At 41.9% G+C, this 20,122-nt stretch overlaps 1 protein-coding gene across 2 annotated transcripts in view; it reads right to left on the bottom strand.

The window, feature by feature from the left end:
• ELK3 (ETS transcription factor ELK3) overlaps window positions 1–16,618 on the bottom strand; it is a 41,516-nt gene extending 24,898 nt beyond the window's left edge. The window contains exon 1 of one of the 2 annotated variants that reach the window (XM_074575516.1): window positions 16,166–16,618. The gene's annotated coding sequence lies outside the window, so the exon portion shown is untranslated. The remainder of the gene's footprint in view (window positions 1–16,165) is intronic. The other variant, XM_074575506.1, reaches the window with a different exon arrangement.
• Window positions 16,619–20,122: the final 3,504 nt, after the last annotated feature.

Below are 20,122 nucleotides of genomic sequence, written 5' to 3'. Positions count from 1 at the left end.
TTATATATTCTCTCTATATATTCTCTTTGCGTCCTGACAGGTTACACGGCCAGAAAATGCCAGGCTTCTTGCCTGACGTTTCCCTTGGTGCGTTGACCACAAGAGGGCACAAGACTTCCAACTATCTACCACCTGGAAGAGTACATACAGCAGGCGGCTGAGGGAGGACTTGCCTCTCCCAAGTCTTCCCCAGCACTAAGGAAATCATGCTGCGTAAGCTTCACTAGTATAAAGGAAAATAAATTGCATAGATGCCGTGGCTCTTTCAAAGCTTTGCATGTGCTTAATTTCGTTTTTCATCACTTTATACAAATCCTTTTCCACATTGCATAAGGCAAGAAAAAAATGTATTGCTAGAATTAAATATACCTGAAAGTTATATATTGACTTTACAGTCTTTAAAAGTTCCTTTAAACTACACCATCCACACAAGTATTAACATCTTTAACAGAATATTTAATATCATAACTAATGAAGTATCCCTATTAATCTGGCATCATATTACTTTTCATCATATCATCATTACTTTTTTAATTAATATTTATAAATTTTGCAATTTACTTCACTAAACACATATAGGTATATACAGCCATATTACTTAAAAATATTCTTAGTTTCTGTACATCACTATATTTTCCAGCGATATTCTGCATAATTTCAGCTTGTATCACACAACTCTTCCAAACAAGAAACCACAAAAAGAACTTTTTCACTCTGGGATATTTGAAGTTAACTTACAAATATCTTTCTACAAAATTGTATTAAAATGTGCACAGGTGTCCCATGCTACAAAGACCTGTCAGAACTTCAGCTGAGGAAATTAAAGATGGAAGAGAGCTACAGAAGCACCAGTACAAACTCCACCACCATGCCATTAATAAAAACAAAAATAAAATTACTGAAAAGAAAATTAGTTATGTTCTATCTCAAACCCGGACAAGATCATCACCAATGATGCCTCTTCAGAGAGGTTTGGTGGAACTGCACTTACAATGAAGTGCATTTTGCTGCCAGTCTCCACCATCCCCATTCTCCTCTCCCCAGGAACACTCACATGGTAACCTACAGCTAATGTTGCACTACAGTTTCCATTATGAACCCGTTTTCTGATGCTTATCGTTTGTAAAATGTAAACAGCTTTGGATTCCTTTTTATCTACCAAGCATGGGCCTCATGGTGACTCAGCCACAGGCATAATGTAAAACACAGGAACAGCGCAAGCCTGGGTGAGAACATCCTACCCAACTTCACACTACCTGTCCTACAGGTAGTACCTGTAGGACACTACCAGGTTATTACATAAAAGGTTACTGCCACCTTTGATCAAAGTGGTTTGTTTCTTGGTGATCAGTTCTTCAACCAGCTGAGATACACACGTCATGTCTGGGGGGCACTTCAGGTGCCGGACCCAGGGCAGATGGCTGTGGTGCGATTAGCTTTGGGCAGCTCCTCACCGCCCTGCTTGCCTTACCATCAACTCCCCCAGCGCGTAGCTCTGAACAGGCTTTATAAAGGACCTGACCACCTCAGAATTCAGCATCAATGTGCTTATAACTGCTACGTGCATAAATCTTCTACTGGATATGACCCAAGCCTGCCCGCACAGAAATGAGATCCAAATAGCTCAATGCTGCATTGTACTCCATCCCTCTGTCTGTCTCACCGAGTTCCTGTATAAAGCTTCAATTATTGCTTTTATAGCAACTGTATGTGTATGATTCCTACATGAGGCAAATCATGCAAATTACATTTTCAGCTGATTGTTAATTCTATGGTCCTTTTCTTCTAAACACCCAACTTGAGGCATTCAGGTCTGATTTGCACTGGATATTTGCAGCTGTAACTACTTTTAACAGAAGCTTTGTGCTCAGCATATACGGTGACGTAAAATCTTAAATAACTTGAACTCAGTAAACTGGTGTTCATCTTTGTGCCTCATTTCCATTCTCTAATATGTGATTTGCAGGGGAGTAGTAAAAATCTAAGATCCTGCGGTGACAGGATTTTTTTACTGATGCAAAATATTTCATTTCCAATCAGCCCAACAGAAGAATTAATCTGCCTTTCTCTATGGGCATCATTTTGGGGTTCCACAAAGCATTAACTACCCTCTTGGGAGGACAACGTGGCCCCACAGTGTACTAAGCCTTAACATGGGCCCCATTTGAGTGGTGGAGCAGAAGAATCATGACAGAGGTAGTACAAAACATGTAATTTAATGAAAAATGTGCTACCTGTATTAAAAGTTATTATAAATTATGATTGGGAGGATTGGAAGTCTTCAGAAAACATTGTATTTAATTTACATAATTTCTAATTCTTTTTAATTTTTACTGACTCAAAGCGAATTCAGTGTCTCTCCTTAATTTGACAGAAATGGGTGTTAGGATGTGGTCACCTCCTACAGGGCATGCATTTCACATTTCATTCAACTTTTTATTAATATTAAATAGTAATAATAAATATTCCTGTTTTCTTCTGTGCTCAGTACAGGATTTGAATGCTGGACAATAAATAATACATGGAACCACACGCTGAATTACATGGATTAGAAGAATAGTTTTTAATAAATCGCTTATTTAGATAGTGACATTCATCTACGGTACAGAATGACCTATGTAAGAAACATATTCTGTGTCATGGAAAGCCTAATCAAAATTCATATAGTCAAAAGAGTCACGTAACTCATGTGGGTTTGCCATTTTACCATTTTTTAAATATTTATACAATACATTTGACAGTAAAAGGTATTTTCTAAGCCATGAAATAAAATTTGCTAGGTTGACCTGACCTAAATAGCCTAGTAATTTTACTTTTTGATCAGTTCCACTACTGCTGATGCAAATAATCACTGGCATAGCCGGAAGGAATTATACTTGGAAATGGTGTGTTAGACAGCAAAAGGATATTTCAGGACCGAGTTTTCTGAAAGTCCACTTCTCAGGCAGCTGTGACAGGTGACCACATAACACCCTTTGCATTACCAATCTACATTCTTTCTAACGTGTGACCCCCCCACCGCCATTCAAAGGCGTGACACAATGCGATCTCCACACACCAAATTTTAAGTTCAGGACTGATGCGGGAAGGAGGCAACTCGGAATATCTGTGCTGATAATACTGCTCCTTTTCATTTCAACCAAATTAAGGGACTAACGGAAATGCCTAAACTTGAAGCGGCAGCAAAGTCAACACCATAAACTCTCCCTGAAGAGCATAATAGAAAAGCACAGGGCAAAGCATTCCATCTAAGAGATGACTGTCTTGTAAAGGGGGTGTCCAAATTCCTCACTTAGGTGAGGGGCCCAAATGCCAAACACTGGCTCTCCCCTTAGTGTATGGAGACTGACTTCCACCAGCACGAACAAGCACTGTGAAAACATTATGCAAGTTACACTAGAAATGGTTAAGACATATGAATACACATGCAGATGAGCTGCATTAGCTTTTGGTTTTTTTACCAAGACAATACATAGGAAATTCCATATGATAAAATGTCAGTAAACTAGCATTAGGGTAAAAAAAACCCTGCTGGGCAAAATAAAACAAATAAGCAAGCCATCTTCAGTCCAGGCAGTAGAAAACTCAGAGACAAAGTTAGCTAAATAAAAAGCTTAGTATCAGAAAGATTTACGAGATGAACTGTGAGGTAAGTAGGATACTCTTCGGGGCATTATGTTTTGTAGGACTCTTGCACAGGAAAAGCTAGAAGAAAAAGGCAGAAAGCTGAAAAGCAGCTCTGTAGCATTCAGGACCTCTGCAGAGGTCCTTAGCTTCCGTATGATTATGTTACAGTTGTATTCTTATCTTCAGTTCTCCCACATACTCCAGGTTTCCTACCTGGCTTCTTTCTCCCCACTCTACGTTAGCTTCGGCACAGCCTTTCTAAAATAAAGAGATATGCTGTTGATCCTGAACAATCAACATGAACAAGTTCTGAAGGCTAAAACTAGGAACGCCTCCAGGCATCAGGATCAAAACCAGCGCCGTGTTGCTTTAGAGGGTCCACAGAGGAACATCTGGGACTCAGCTATAAACCAGGTCGTGGGACTTGGAGCAGAGCACGGACAGCTGAGTGGGACTGACTGGCTGGGGAGCCCAGAGGCTGAAAAAAAAAAATCACCTGGAGATCAATTAAATCTGGAAGACATAAAAGGTGTTAGCCAGCATTAGGCACTATAGGTAGTCACAGAGAGATGGTGATCAGACATGTACCTGAAAAGGATTAAGAGGCAGAGTCAGGGCAGGGAAATTAATTTCCCTTAGTGTAGGAAGAAACTGCCGATTCCTTCTGTAGCCAAAGCAGCTGCAAAAGATTCAGCTCCTTTTCCTATACCCCACCACAGCAGGCACACACCTCCACTTACATTTCCCTTACAGGCAAGCGTGTGCTTTTGCAAGCACACAGCTTTTCTCTGTAACAGGCGCCTTTCCCCCCTGCCTTTTTGACTACTCTGGAAAACGTGTGTATATTTTTTTGTACGTCCATTTACTGCTTTTGTATCCGAATTTGGGCCAACAGCACGTTTCTCTGAGCAGCGTGACGTGGGGCATTGTTAGCTTCTCATTCACGTTAGCATTCGGCTTCCTTTATTTCTGCAGGTTGCAGCCAGGAAACTGGAAAATGGGCCACAGGAAACCTGGCCTCCTACATCTGTCCCAGTTTGTAATAGCAGCTCTGGTTTTATTTTTCTAAGTGTCTCAGGTTCATTTTAACCCTTGAGGTGACTGCTGCAATAACATGCGAAAGAACATGACTCTTTTGTCATCATTTTTTTAAACCACCATTTCTCAATACCAGAAACTGAGATTTTGCTAAGCCGTACGAATTTTTAAAGTATATTAATACTTGTATTAATAAACACTTATGTGAGTTTAAAAAAAATGCTTTTGTTCGAAATTACCAAAACAATTCCATTCCATAATGACAAATACCAAAGAGTATATTTAGAGCAAAATATGGGATAAGGCAGTCTCTATCTGTTTCAGCTATATACATTTTTAAGGTAGTTCTAAAGTGAATGTCCATATGGAAAGTTGAACAGCTTACAAATCCTCTAGGCCAATTTTTCTCTTTTACATTTTCATTTCTATAAGAAATGGAAGCACACTTGTTTTGCATTTGATTACAGAAGCAAAAGGGTGCTGATCAAATAAAGAAACTTTTCTAGAATAATCAAAAAATCAGTCAGCTGTTAACATTTTCCGCTAAAAATTCATCCATATTACGAGTATATCATGAGAAGTAAAAGACAACTGCCAAATCTGCCCTAATGTTTGCTCAGAAACATTTGAAAGAGCAACGCAAAAGTCTGAGTCAGTCCTCACACTTTATTTCTCAACAGAGATGCTTCAAGGGTGATAAATAGGATGTGGTTGGCGAAAAGTTAGTGATTCTGCCAGAAAGAAGGAAAAACAAATATCAATTTGTTTACTCAGAAAGTTTTCAAATACTCATCAAAGGAAATCTTACTGCTAATTTAATTTGCCTTGAAAAAATAAGCTCGCAACTAAGTGTGTAAATATACCTGTTTTAACTTGAGGCAGAACTTTCTCTGTTAAAGGTAATAAATCAAATTAATTGTGTAGTCCATACCCAGGGCACTTTCGGCAACTGTGTGTATGATACAGAATGCTGGTAATTTTTCCACATCCAGCAACCAGGACATTTCCTGCCAGAGCATCCTCCGAGTTCTTCCATTGTGTTGAAACTGCAAAAACTTTCTAAATCAGGACTTCCTCCTATTATATTTTAGAGGCGTCTTTCTGGGAAATGCAGATTCAAGTGAGAAAAAAAAAAAAAAAAAAAAAAGGAATTCCTGCAGCACCACCCAGTGGAAACATTAGAAAAAGTTACAGAGTGCTCCAGCACACAAGTTCCGATTTGCTGCAAAACTACAGTAATATTGCCACACAAACACAGACTGGTTTAAGGACGTGCCAAAAAAGCACCGAGGGTTTTGCTGGCCTTTGTACTTACCAGTGTCACATGAGGTATGCTTACTCTGCCACTCCTGCGTAATAGTCTTCTCTTAACTTTATATTCTAATTTAACAGATTATGTACAGTAATAATTTGCAAGGTCTCCTTCTCGAGCAAGAATACCCACTGTTCTGGCCCAGCACATTTAAAAAAATAAACAGAATCCTGTGGTTAAGAGCAACACAAAAGAGACAGCAGCAAGATCTAGCAAAATATTATAGGATAACATCAAGTTCCACTGCAGAAAAGAAAGCACTCGCACACATGTCCAGTAATGCTTCCAGTAGGTACACTTGGTAAGACAAAGTTTGCAGTTTTTAATTTTTTTAACTAATTCAAAGAAAGGCCGAGGCAGATTTCCAAAGGAAGAAAGTTCTGCAACCTCCAAATTAACACAACAAAGGACTGGTCGCCTGCCAAGCAGAGGTGTGATGACACCGCCTCTAAAACACCAGTGTTTTCAGATTCTCCCTAAGGATGCAGTTCAAGAAACAGTTTTAATGTGACTGGAGTAAAAGCCCTTAGCAGGAGGGAATATGGCTAAGTTGCCTCCCTGTGAAAAGCTTGAAAAAAATAACCTGCTCAACTATTTCTAAAGCTAGCCGTAAACAAAACTACATAAATCCATAATGGCTCCAACCGTTCACCTTGGGACAGCCGTAAAATGAATGCAGACTCCTCACACTGCTTTCTGTCTGCTCATGTGGTGCACATCTGTGGCGCGCTGGCTATACGCTACACTGCAAACTGAGGGACTTCTGCTCTCAAAGCCAGCCCTACGTGTTTATTTTCCCCATATGACATTCTCTCACTTTTTTGTCGGCATCAGTAGGACACAGATCACAATTATTCGGCTGTCCTATATAAAATTTCGGGTAGTCCCTTTGATGAATGCAGAGAAAATATGCATGAAAACAAAAATAGCGAGAGGGAGCAGAGGATACAGCCTTCAGGAACAGTGGCTATTCTGAAAGTTTACTTGACATACCAAACGGCAACTACTCCCAAATGTAAATGCTTTTTCCTTATCTGTACTCCCTTTTTAACCTGAAATATTAAAATTTCCAATTTTGTGACAGCAGACAGAACGCTTTATAACTTATGCTAGTAGCTCTAATATTTTAAATGGTGTATTCATCCTGTCAACTGTCTCAAATGTTGCTTTTAATACATTCTATATTTGTATTTTTAAACTAATCTTCCCCTCTCGACTGATTCTTCCTAGATTAGAAACTTAAGATAAACAAGCAGGTCTTTTTAATACCGCGAGCAGAGAAGAGCCTGGCCAACAGGACAGGAAATGCAGTCCTGGGAGTTCTGTTCAGGCAAACCGAGGTGGCTGGCAATTTCTGTGAGACCCGAAGCACAGCAAGATGATAGCAGCTCATGCTGGCAGTCAGAGCTCACCTTCCCACGCACACCCAATTTTCAGAATTTACTTCATTAGCAAAATGAACCATTAAGCTATTAAATAACATACAGGCTTACATGTATATTGTCACGTTGCAAAGGGAGTCGATCATAGCATTATACCGAAAATGGTGTAACACAATTCAGCAGATGGTAACCTACAGACATATATTTTACCTGGACAATTCCTTCCCAAAACTTTAGCGCTATTGCAATAGTCCTTGGAGCACGAGCCAGTGTGTAAGTGACACAGTCAAAAAATTTGAGCCGTTAGTCACAGTACTAGTCAAGGTCCTAATTTTTCACTTTAAATGCTATTATTTCTGTGCGCAATGGCTCATAGTAAAAACCAGCATTAAGAATCACTCTTACATGTCAAAATCTCAAAAATCTGCTATTCTCCTCCTTTCTCAGTGCTAATCAAAGTTCTGATATGCATATTTAGCATGTGCTAAGCTAAACTGAAACCCAATTAAAAGATTCTTATCTTCTGACATTATTCACTTGTCTACTACGCCAACAAGAACCTGAAGGTCACACCTACACATTTCCCCTAACATGGTTCATCAAATAGTAGAATACCCAGCAGAATGTATCATAAAATACACAAGATTTCATCCAACAGAAGATCTGGTTGTTACTCTCCTGTACTGTGTCCTGTGTACTTAAACTAATTCCCACGGCTGTTGCAAACTACGAAGGAGAGACAAATGGGACACTATTTCAATGATTACAGCAAATTCTGCTCTATACGAAGTGCCTAGGTTGCCTGTTTAGAAGTGACATCAATACACCAACTGGTTTGTTAGTGTCTCCACTGCTCAGGATACGTTAACAGCCACGATTTTGAGTTGTACGTGAAATCCTGCATGAGATTCCACGTTTCAGTAAGACTCAAAGACTCTACCCCCTCTCCTCAACTTGGATGAGACTGCACAGTTAGTTTTATTGTACCCTACTCCCGGGGAATCAATCCAGCCTTGATATTGCTCTGTTTGGAACCATTTGCATGGCAGAGCTTCAGTACTGAAGCAGCAGTAGCGAAGGAGTGCCGCAGTCATACTTTCTATACCAGCCCTATTCCACACTCGCAGTTTGTTAAACTAACCACACACGCCAGTTGCTCTGAGTCTGCTCTGAGTCACCAGACTTCACAGAGGTCTATATCTAGAATCTAAACCCACATTCCCATCTCAGCTATATTAGCGTAGCATGGAAGAAATTCTCTGAAGGTAGTCAACTTTCTCCAGATTTCGCTGAGAGAGCTGCAATAGGAATTTGTTCTTATTTTCTAAATGCTTTTTAAAGTTTGTCTCTTCACATGAATTACTGTTAATTGCTGAGAAGAGATAATAGTGGTACTTGAGTCTATAAACTTTTTGTTTGTGCTGTATTGTGACTTGATACAACAGAGGCCACTCAGCATTACCACAATATAAACATTTAAAACCAACAACACTCATTAGCATCCTTCCCAAAAAGCTTGAACTGAAATACAGCAGATCAATTTTCTTCATATCATAAAAAAAAAAGATGAAGAAATATACAGAGATACAGTAAAGAGGTGCTGTCACCACATTAGAGGCAAATGGATGCATAATAGAAATCTGTTTTCCAGATGATCTGTCAGCTGTTTTGCAAAATGAGGATGGGAAACTTATAGGAGGACATTTGATTAAAAACATTTAGATTCTTTAAGTACATAATCCAAATCTACTCTTTTTTGTACAACCGCAAAAGCGTATTTTACACAAACTTCTCTGCTTGTTCACTAATATTTTTAGAGAAAGAGCCACCTTGTAAAATTGTATTAACAGGACTTAATACTTGGATTAGTGCTTAGAATGCTTTTACCAATTTTGAATAATTGGTAGGAATCATAAAAATGACAACCAAATTATTCATTACATAATTTAAAAACAGCTAAAACTAAAAGACAACGTGTAAGATGTACGTTTTCCTCTCCTAGTACCTCAAATGATCTTCAAGTTAGGATCCACAAAATAAAAAAAATGTAGATTTAAAGCTAAAGCTTTAAAATCTACTTTAAAGCTGAAGAAACTAAGACGGGGTTGTTTTCATGAGAGCCAAAACACATTAATATGTACTAATCACTATTTGCTAAGATTATCCAAGCCATATTCTGTCTTCAAATACTGAATAGTAAATTGGCAAGCGGAGACACAAACGTGATTGAAAAGACTCCTTGAAATGGGTCCGGGGGAAGCCATAGAATGGGCAGTACCCTTCACTTGCTGCTGACACTGCAAAATTTAGAGCAAAGCTAGAGGACACTTGCACAGAGCAAGCAAGAGCTACTCCAATGCCTTAGTTACATTCAGGCCAAGCAAGCATTTAAATGTTTGCAACATGCAGTTAGTCTCACTGCACTAAAGAAGTGCTGACACACTCAAAAATAAATACATGCCTAAGTGCTTCAGAAGATGAAAACAAAGTAAGTTTGTGGCTTCCTACAGAAATTCTTTTCCTGAAGAGCCTGAGCTGTATCTGACCACTCAGACATAGACAGAGCACACGGTATAGCACTTAGAAACCTTTACGTAGTTGATTGACGTTTATCTTAAAAGTTCATAGGTGTCATCATACAGGTGAGCAGTCTTCAACATGTGGCCCACGCGTGCAGGGGTCAATGAATTCCTCCCGAAGGAGAGGCAGAAGTGCCCCAGTACTACTAGAGTAGGCTCAGCTGCAACACAGACATCTGCACAACTGCCCAAAAATAATTATGGGTCCACAGATACGAAAAGGACAAACCTCACTGCTCTAGATAATCACTGCAATGCTACTGGAGCAAGCAGGCCAAAATCAGACATGGTGCTGGTAACTGTAACTCCATGGGAGTAAAAAAGTGTAATTTTCAGCTGAGTTGTATCTGCCTAGGGTATGGCAAAATTTGGCCTCCGATGTTCTCAACTGTAATATAACTTTAAAATAATTACTTAAATATATTTAGTCATTCAGTACTCTGTAAGATACCGACCATGAATTACACTGATTAAGCAGATCAACAATTCCAGGGCACTTTTTGGTACTGTAAGAACTACCACAGTATTCATACAAAATTTAAAATGCAAAATGACTATACAGTTATCAACTGGCATTTAATCAGCTGGCAGGTAGTGCCTTAGTGGTATTTTCATATCAATGCTCATGGCAGGTATTTTCTTTAGTTTTTATTTTCAGAAAAGCAGCAACTCTCCTTCAAAGAGTTTTTGAATTAAAATCCACTCTTAACAGCAAACCCTTAAGCATTTGAATTCTGATATAATTACTGGCATATAAAACCACGAGTTAAAGAAAGTTTTAAGGACAAAGATGAGTATTCTTTCTGTGAAGTGCACAGATAAGATGTACTACTTCTGCTTTGTTTCCATACACGCAGCCCTGTATTTTGCAGCGCGGTGAGCTGGACTTCCTGTACCTACACCTTGACATTCGCCTCAAAATCATGACTAAGTCTTTAATCATTCATTATTCACCAAAATACTTCAACATGAGAATACACATATTCAGTCTTTCAAGAGCTCTCAACAGCCTCCAGAATATTAGCTGATTCATTTAACAAGCCACAGGCCAAGTAAACATCTGTCTAATGATTCAAGACTCTGAGATTCCCTATTGTGGGAAACTCCGAGGAGAAAGCCACGGTGAATCAGTCCGAGGATACACAGTACAACATGATTTTCAAAGGCCCGTAAGTAACAGCCAGTTGCATGAACCATTGGGTGTGGTTACGAAAGATACACAGCAGCTCAAACCCAACTCTACTCTTTGAAATTGGCCCAGGCTAACAGTGTCCTATAATCAGTGTCACAGCTCTAAGATGGATTCAAGCAGCAGCATCCGTGAATGCTGCACATTGGAGCCGCTGCCACCAGAAGAAAACCATGGACTCATAAATAGTCTGAACTGCACAAGTGAGTCCAACCTGCCATATCTGTGTGGGAAGTACTAGCAAAGAACTGACAAATTAGCTATCTTATTTAGTACTATGACAGAGAACCACTCACAGATAACTGTAACTACACGAGCATACAAATTTTGTATGAGATCACCAAGATAAACCAGCTAAAATAATTTTTTTACAAATACATGCATCACAAATATGTTGGTCCTCCCAGCCTCATCCCACTCTCACTTATCTTTAGTAGCCAAATGACTTTTTATTTCAGCGTCTATTTCTTTCCTTTGATTTTCTGAAGCAACATGTTCTTATGTGATTGCATTCCCGAGGCAAAGATTTGTATTTCCTATAACAGCTGATGGACCTCAGTGTCCCCAAGTATTATATATACCTATCTTCCTACACATACGACCCTCAGAGCAAGCAACAAGCTCCATGCACCTTGGTGAACCCATGAAATTACTTTCATTCTGCGCCAAGTCCTCCAGAGCAGATTTTTAAACTACAGTAGATTTCAGCTTCAGTTCTATTAAGTCACTTGAGCTGTAATACCTTCCCATAAGAACCCCTCTACCATAACACACTCTGAAGCTGGCCTCCATCCCAAGAAGGGCATTACAATGAGAAGGTAAGGTTTACATAATTGGACTTCATACACAGCAAAGGGGAATACTCCAGACTTTGGAGTGAGACACTTGATTTGTTTTCATGATCTAAGTTTAATGCAATAACATTAAGTAACAGGGGCAAAGAACCACCGTGAATCAGTAAGCAGTGAGAACTGCTAATGAATAAAACAAAACAGATACTTGTTTCTACATATGAAAGGATCCATGTAGGCAGTGGTTTACAAACACAGTTACAAATAAGGCTGTAGCTGAGTTTTCCCCCGAGATTGTGTTGCTTATTTCAGCTGTTGCATCCAGGTGGAGTTGGTAATATTGGAAAGGATATAAGCCTGTAGGCTTTTCCCTTTTTAGGAACAACTGATGGAGGCGATTTGGAAAATCAATATACAAGCAAATCTGGTAATATCTCATCCCGGATAGTACGTGTTCTTCTCACATGCTTTATATTTCATAAATTAAAACACGTAAAGAATAAAATCATACTTACAGTGAAAACACCTTTAGGACTTTTTTATTATTTGAGTGGAAACCATCATGCACTATCTGATATTTGGATTTTTGCACTGTTCTAAACAGAAATGTTGTATTTTTAACACATCTATGGATTATTTCTCATTTACTCTTTGAGCTATACAGAACACACAACCGATACACTACTACTACTACATCTGTTTTTCTAGGAGGACATCAAGATGTTTTTACTTACGCTGAGTGAATACAATATACGAAATTTATATAGTGTAGATAGACTATATTTATCTGTATGTATGAATGTGTGTGCTTCATCTACACTTGTCAAAGTTTAGGCTGGGCCAGCCACTAAACGAACGACAGATGTTCTCTGTTAACCGCTCTCCCTTCCCAAAAGGGTAAGGGAGAGAGAATAAGGGAAAGGGAATTATGGGCTGAAAAAAAACCTAGAACAGCTATAATGAAATATTAACAACAAAAAAAAAAGTTAATAATATTACTAAGAAAATAATGAAACATATACAAATATATACAAAACCAAATATGAAGCTCCCAGGATGACGATCATGTCACTGGCAAGTACTGGGACAGGACTCAACGGTAGGTGGGAACTGGATTCAGGAAGGCACAGATCGGGATCAAAGGCAGAAGAACGGACAGAGTCCTCCTCAGATGCCAGCCATCAAAGAAAAGAGAGTTAACCCCTTTGGTCCCTCAGCTTTATACTCAGCATGATGCTCATGGGATGGAATACCCTGTTGGTCAGTTTTGGGTCACCTGTCCTGTCCACTGCTCCCCACAGGTGCAGCCCCTCTATGCTCTTCCACTTCCGAGCCTCCAACATGGTACGTAACAAAGTTAGCTGACCTTGGTTGTTACGGGAATAAGTAAAAGCAAGAGCCTCGCTGCATACCATTCCTTGGTATTAACTATAAACATCAGACCTTATCACTCTGGGGACAGACACTGTCTGAAAAACACACCGTTAATTTCAAGGAGTGCAGTCAGTTAAGAGGAGACTTCACTGAAAAGTAAAATTACTGAAAAGAAAATTGCTTTTGTTCTCTCTCAAACCAGGACAACACTGCTTCAGCAGATGGCACAGTGAAATTCCAGCAATATTTAATGCAATAAGTGGACAATTTAGTGTCCATATTTCAAAGAGAGATAATAAGAGCTAGGGAACGCTCTTCAGTAAGGGTTTTGGTGTTGTACACCACACTACCCGTTCCATAATATATTCAACAGATTTTTTTACCATTATGCCCAGTAATGCACCTCTGTCTCTAAAATTTAGACTTTTACAAAAGAAATAAAACGCCCAAACCAGAAAACAGCTTTCACTACCTGATGACTACAGTTTACTGAAACAGACATCAGGCATTTTCTGTTTTACATACTATTCTAAAAATTCTTCTCTGCCCAACTAAGACAACAAGAGGCGTCTGTGTCTGCAGATCGTATCACTAATCCACTAAGAAAAGTCCTCTGTAAAGTGATGTTCATGAAGAACTTTTCTGTGCAGCGTGGACATAGGAAGTACAGGAAACACTGAAGATCCTCAAAGGTAAACACGTGGTATACTGCAGTTAGTTCTCCATCCAAGTACTACTTTTTTTTCCACAATATTTGCTATTTAATGCTATCACTTGGTAATTTAACTAAGAAGCTAAGTGTTACTTCCTATTACATGCAATTTTATTCACATTTTTTGACATTTCTTGGAAGTTAAAACCCACTTGCAAGCAAGACTCCATTTTCTTTGTTTGCTCCAGGCTTTTTTTGCAAAAAGTCGTTAACTTCTAATTTAAATTAAAGATCATCAGGGCACGGCAAAAATCTTTCGAATTCTGAACACAGACTTTTTTCATGACCACTATGAAAATAAATCATGACAAAATAATTATACAAGCCACTAAGTGATATGTACAAAATAAATGTCACTTGGAAATTAAACGTGTAAAGCACCAATACAGCAAGCTTATGGGAATGAATATACTTTTCAAACGTGCCCATCACCTCAGTATCTTAACACAAGAGTCTTTTAACCACGTAATTACATATGATTGGCAATGATGCACAGAACCTGCTTACTGTAACACAGCCTTCTGTGTACCCCGTTTCTGCACTTCGCCCTACGAAACTATTTATGCATAAATGACATTTAATCTGAAATAATCGAAAAGTCTATATGAGCAAAATGTTAAGACGAACCATGACTTTCTGCTTGAAATGAAATGAAACCATTGACTTTTGAAGTTGGGAGTCCGCATGACCGAAAAGATGCTGCATTGTATAAATCTGTCTTAGCGCTACACCCCTAAGTAAATAAAGATGTAAGTTGTCTCCCTTTCAACTGCAATGTTAGAAAGGCTGACAGGGCTCCACAAAACCCTCCTGTGTTAGAGAACGGAAACTCCTAATGAGATTAGTTGGTGTGTGTGCAGACATTACTTAGCCATGACTAAATGGGCTCTCTTCCTGCAGCCAGTGGAAAATTCAGGGAACTTTTTCCCCCTGCAGCATCAGAGTCTCTCTAACCTTCAGCAAAGCCAGATCCAAAAACAACTCTCCACTTTCTCTCCCTTTCTCTCTCTCTCCTTTTTTTTTTTTCCTTCCCTTACAAACATTTTTAGTGTTTTTTCGGTTGGTCGTGGAAACTCTCCACGTCGGCCAAGGGGTCTTGGGGTGGCTGAGAAAATGGGGGGGGGCGGGGGTGGGGGAGGGCCGGGGCGAACGCCGAAGACTACAAAGGAAACTGTATAAAAAAAAAAAAAAAGAGCAAATATATAAACCTGAGAGGGAGAAAACCACAGAGTTTCTTTGTGAGCTGCAGTGACTCATTTTCAAGATGTTGTCTGCTGCCAGTTTCAAACCGGAAGCGCATGGCAATTAGTCTTGCTGTTTCCAGACAAGCCAGAAACTCTCCCGACACTTTTTTTTTTTTTTTGCCTTTTTAAAGCCCCTTCTGCAGTTTCTGCAGGAGACTTCCCTTCCCCCCCCCCCCCCCCCACTCCAACTCCCCCCTCCGCCCGCGGCCTCGCAGCGGCGCCGGGGACCCCGCGGCGCCCCCCGCCGCCCTGACAGGCACCCGGGCGGCCCCCGCCGCCCCAGTCGCCGTTATCGTGACACGCTGCTCGCAGGGGACAGGCCCGGGCAGCCGGACACGGCCGGACTGGGGGTGCTGGTGGGGAGGCAGGATACAACCCGGCACCGCCGAGGGGGCTGCGGGGTGAGAGAGGTCCCAGAGCTCCCCCCGACCCGCTGCGCCCTGTCAGGCAGCGACCCCCTCCCGGCCCTGCCTTTCCTCACACCCTGGACCCCGCACACGCTCCGTCCACTCACCCACACCCACGGCTCTCGGGGGGCGGCGGGGCCCCCGAGGCGACCCTCGACCGGGCCGGGGGACTCCCTGAGGCGGCGGGAGCCCCCTGAGGCGGCAGGAGCCCCCTCAGCGCCCCCCGCCCTCCAACCGCCGCTCCCCAACCGCCGCCCCCTGCCCTCCTTACGGCCGCGCTGGCCGGGCCCGGCCCCAGGGCAGGACCCCCGGCGCCGTGCGGGGCTCCGAGCCCCCCCGATGTCCCCCCTCCCCCGGCCGCTCCTCACCTCCAGCCCGCGGTTCTGCCCCGCCGCGTCCCTCCCCGCCGCTGCCCCACCAGCGAGTTGGGGGCGTGGGGGAGCGCCGGCCTCCCCGAAGCCCCCGAAACTTCGCAGGAGCCGGGGCCGGCGCCGCAGCACTTGTACCTACCCAGAGCCTGAGAGGGACTTTTCCGCTCCCTCCTGGTACTTTAGAGGGAGCTGGGTAAAATCCCCTGGTTCTCCATGCTGACAGTCTTCTGCAGGCGCTCTGTTGCTCTTGCAATGAGATCCTGATTTTTCCCCCCCTTCTTTTTTTTTTTTTTTTTTTTTTTTTTCCCCTTCTCGTGTGTGTGTGTGTGTGTGTGTGCGCCCGTGTGCGGGAGCGAGCAGGAAGTCAGCGCAGTCAGACAGCGAGCCGGCTCACTTCCTCCCCTGCACTATTCCCCAGGCGCTTCGCCGTCTGTGTAAACAGGCTTTTCCTCCCCTCGCCCCTCGCCACGGCCGCCGATGCGCGGCATGGCCGCGGCGCAAGGCACGCACATCGGCCCGGCGGGCGGTCAGCGGCACCTCCGCCACCTCGCAGGGAGCTCCCGCCGGCTCCCCCGACCTCCACCTCTTCCTGTGCTACACCCCCGGGGAGGAGCTTCCCGCCCGCCCCGGGCCGCGAGGTGCCGTGGCCGAAACCCACCCGTGGCCGTGGGGAGACGCTTATGGAGGGTTTAAGGGCGGGGGGGGTGGCGAGGGGCCTCGGCGAGGCGCTGGCCCCGGGAGAGGCGCCCGCCGCCGTCCCCGTCGGACCGGGGGCTGTGGGGCGGCGGCGAAGCGCTGGGAGCCCCCGCTTTGGGCCGGGGGCGTGAGGGGTTGGCGGTGTTGGGGGGTAGCTCGCTGGCTTGCTGCCTTCCCAAAGGTGCCCCCTTCGCCACCGGCCTTCCCGAGCCGGACCTCAGACGGGCAGCGAGACACCCAAACGGTGTTCGGTCACGAACGGTGTTCAACGTGACACGGCCAACGTAAACTGAGATTCAAAGTCAAGGGGCGCTCAAATCGTCAAATCTGAGGTGGATCTTCCAGCTCGACGTCCTATCTCGCAGACAGGCCACCGGTAGTTTGCTGACTGGGATTTAGGTTTCGACCTCCCAGCTGTAGACCTCCGTCCTAAAGTGTTGGTTTGGACTTACTGAAAGAGGCGCATTTCCAGTGTTTGGAGTTTACATCCTTTATGTCTCTTTCTTGTGTATCATATATCTGAATTGTACCATCTATTTCTAACTTCATTTGGAAATTCTCCGACTGAGCGACATTACTCAGACTGAGCGACATTATCTTCTGTCTGCCCAGTGCGCCAGTGATGCTCAACGCATAATACTTCCAAATCAATACTGCTCTGCTATTTCTTTTAATAGTCACAAGACTTATCGTTCCAGCACAATAACTGCAGTTCAGAATGTGCTTGACACGCAATGACACAGAAGCTATGGTTATTTTTTATCACTCTATTGGGTTGTTGCCTACGATGTTATTGGGAACAAAAGTATGCTTTGATGGAATTAAAAGGATTGTCACAGTTGGCCACTGTTAGTCAATAGCATCCGAACAGCTGGCGGTGAGCAAATTGTGAGTCTCTTGCAGAAGTCCGTCAGGTTTCTTCCTTCTCATCTTCTAATGTGCCATGGGAGAGCAAGAATAACACGGTACTGGCACACCAAATTACGTAACTTTGTTATTTTCCTCAAATAATTCCCTTTTAGAAATCATTCTGAATTTCAGAATACAGATATGAGGACTGGTAAATCCTCATTTTGTGTTTCCCGAATAAAGAAGCATTAAAAGGTTTAACTTGAGATAGTATATTTCCTAGATTAAAATGCGCAGTGGATGAAATCCTCGCTGCAAGTGTTAGTTTAAGTCACTAGGATGCAGGAATCAAGCTATGTTTGGGAACTACAACTGAAGATCTGGTTTTGCAAAACCAGGGCAGCTGGAGAAGCTTTTATGGTGCCAATATGCAACGTTGGACTGGCAGCTGGGGGTACCAGCATTCATATATTTGTCTTTCATACGTACCATACATTTGTCTTTCATCGATTTTGAGAACAAGAGACGAAGCAGAGATGTTCCAGAGCTGCCTTGACCAGTTAGTGGTGTGGAGATCTGAGAGAACAAATTCCCAAAACCAGTAGACCTTCTTTCCTTTTACAAAAAGTAAATAAAAAGATGTCTTTAGAAATGTTTAAAAAATAAAATGTTTCTTTTATTTACTATACTGTAACTTGGTTGACAGCACTAGAATTTTTTTTTTACAGCTCCTGTCCTTTTTTCGTCTAGATAGTGAGGTAGAAACCTAAATAAAGCTGCCGTGCTGGAGGCGGGATGGCCGCTCGATGAGGGCTCTTCATTTTACCCTACGGATGGTGGAGAAGAAAGTGCGTAACTTGTTTAATGGAATAAAGCCACCAGGATATGTTGGAAACACGAGGAATTCAGAAAGCTCTGCTGGAAGTGGAAGAAAATGGGAGCTTTTGGCCAGGGCTAGCTACTGATTCTAGCACTGTGGATGTCATTGGGAAAATATTTTTGGAAAATACATCTATGTGCTTGATAAAAACACTGTGCTTTACAAAATGGTTGCTGAAACTCTCTCATCCACAATATCTGCCTTGCTAAATTAGTCTAGGCTTATAGTTATCCTTAAGGATTATCTGATGCAAAAATACAAGATGGTGAATGAGGAAAATTGCATGTTTGTATTGTGTAGGAGCTTTTTTCTTCTGCAAAAGCAATTCCACTCAAAACCTGTAATGGTCATAAAAATGCTAGTTATGTTTTTAGTTGAGTCTCTAGTGAACGTCTGTGTCTCGATTCACATCCATTCATCAGCACATATTATCATTACAACTGTTAATTATAAAGCCTGAATCTTGTCCTCAAGCTGTGAAGATTTGGGGTTTTAGCTTTGGAAGTTCCTTGCTCAGAGATGGTCCAGACAACAGCTGTTGCGCTTGTAAAGGACTAAGGGTAACTAGAGACGGCTCCCCTTCGACCAGTAAGGCAGGTTACCGCTGCTGAAAGTCCTCATCTAATGGCTTCAGGCGATCCTTGAGCAAACATATGCACCCGGGATGTCTCTGTGTCCTGTTTATCTAGGGATAGTGCAGTCTGTAAAAGAGCCCGCATTTATAAACCTGTCCTGTTGAAAAAATTGCCCCAAAGCATTCTTAAGTATAGTGACTGTAATTCTGCCTCATTTTGATTAGATTACATCAATTAAGAAACCAGGCTTTGTCTGTCCTTTCAGATTGTTTCTACTGTATTTTTAAACTGTTCATAAATCTCATGTGCTGCTGTAATTAACCTAAATTAATTAATCTAAAAGAAGGAAACAAAAAAATAAAGGTACGTTCGCTGTGCTCCAGATCTCTGTTGAAGCTCTTCAGGCTGAGGCACATGTCTGTGTTGGTCTAGGTGTCAGTCTAATTTCACTCCGAGCCTTGAGTCCCACTGTAATTAAATTATTACATGAAATTAAATAATTGTAATGTCGCTTTGCGGTACACAATTTTCCTTAAATGTACATAGATGCTTATAATCATGTGTAATTATCAAGAACAAAGTTGAAAGCAGTTGGAAATAATTGTAGTCTCATTTAATATTTTAATTGCTAATATATTTAATGAATGCTTACATTGTTTCACCCTCTCTAAACATTTTGTATTTCTTTCTAGATTACAGGCTCTATAGTGAAGAGGCTTCAAATTTGCATCTGCCTTTATGACAACTAACACAATAGGTTCTGTGGGAGAATCACTCGTAACCATTCTTCTCTCTTATTTTCTAGTAATTCTAGCTTGAATAACCACCTGCCAGGTTACAGGGGGATTTCCAGGGGATTTTGGAAAGTGGGTATATAGAAACTAATTACCTGAGTTTGGAATGACAGCCTAATTCGTGTAGGATTCTTGGTTGCCCTTCACAACATACTATTTAAATGCCTTGCAAGTGTTGCATCAATATTGATGAATGTTCCTCTAGCAGGTTCGGCTTTTCTCTTCCACACTTTCCCGGAGCTGGACAAACATGGGCTTCAGAGCCAACAACTTCATTATTGCAAAAAGTCCCGGGGGATCCA

The sequence above is a fragment of the Larus michahellis genome, chromosome 1 (assembly GCF_964199755.1).
Source record: "Larus michahellis chromosome 1, bLarMic1.1, whole genome shotgun sequence".
Taxonomy (NCBI): Eukaryota; Metazoa; Chordata; class Aves; order Charadriiformes; family Laridae; genus Larus; species Larus michahellis.
This window is presented reverse-complemented; position numbering and strand designations above follow the sequence as displayed.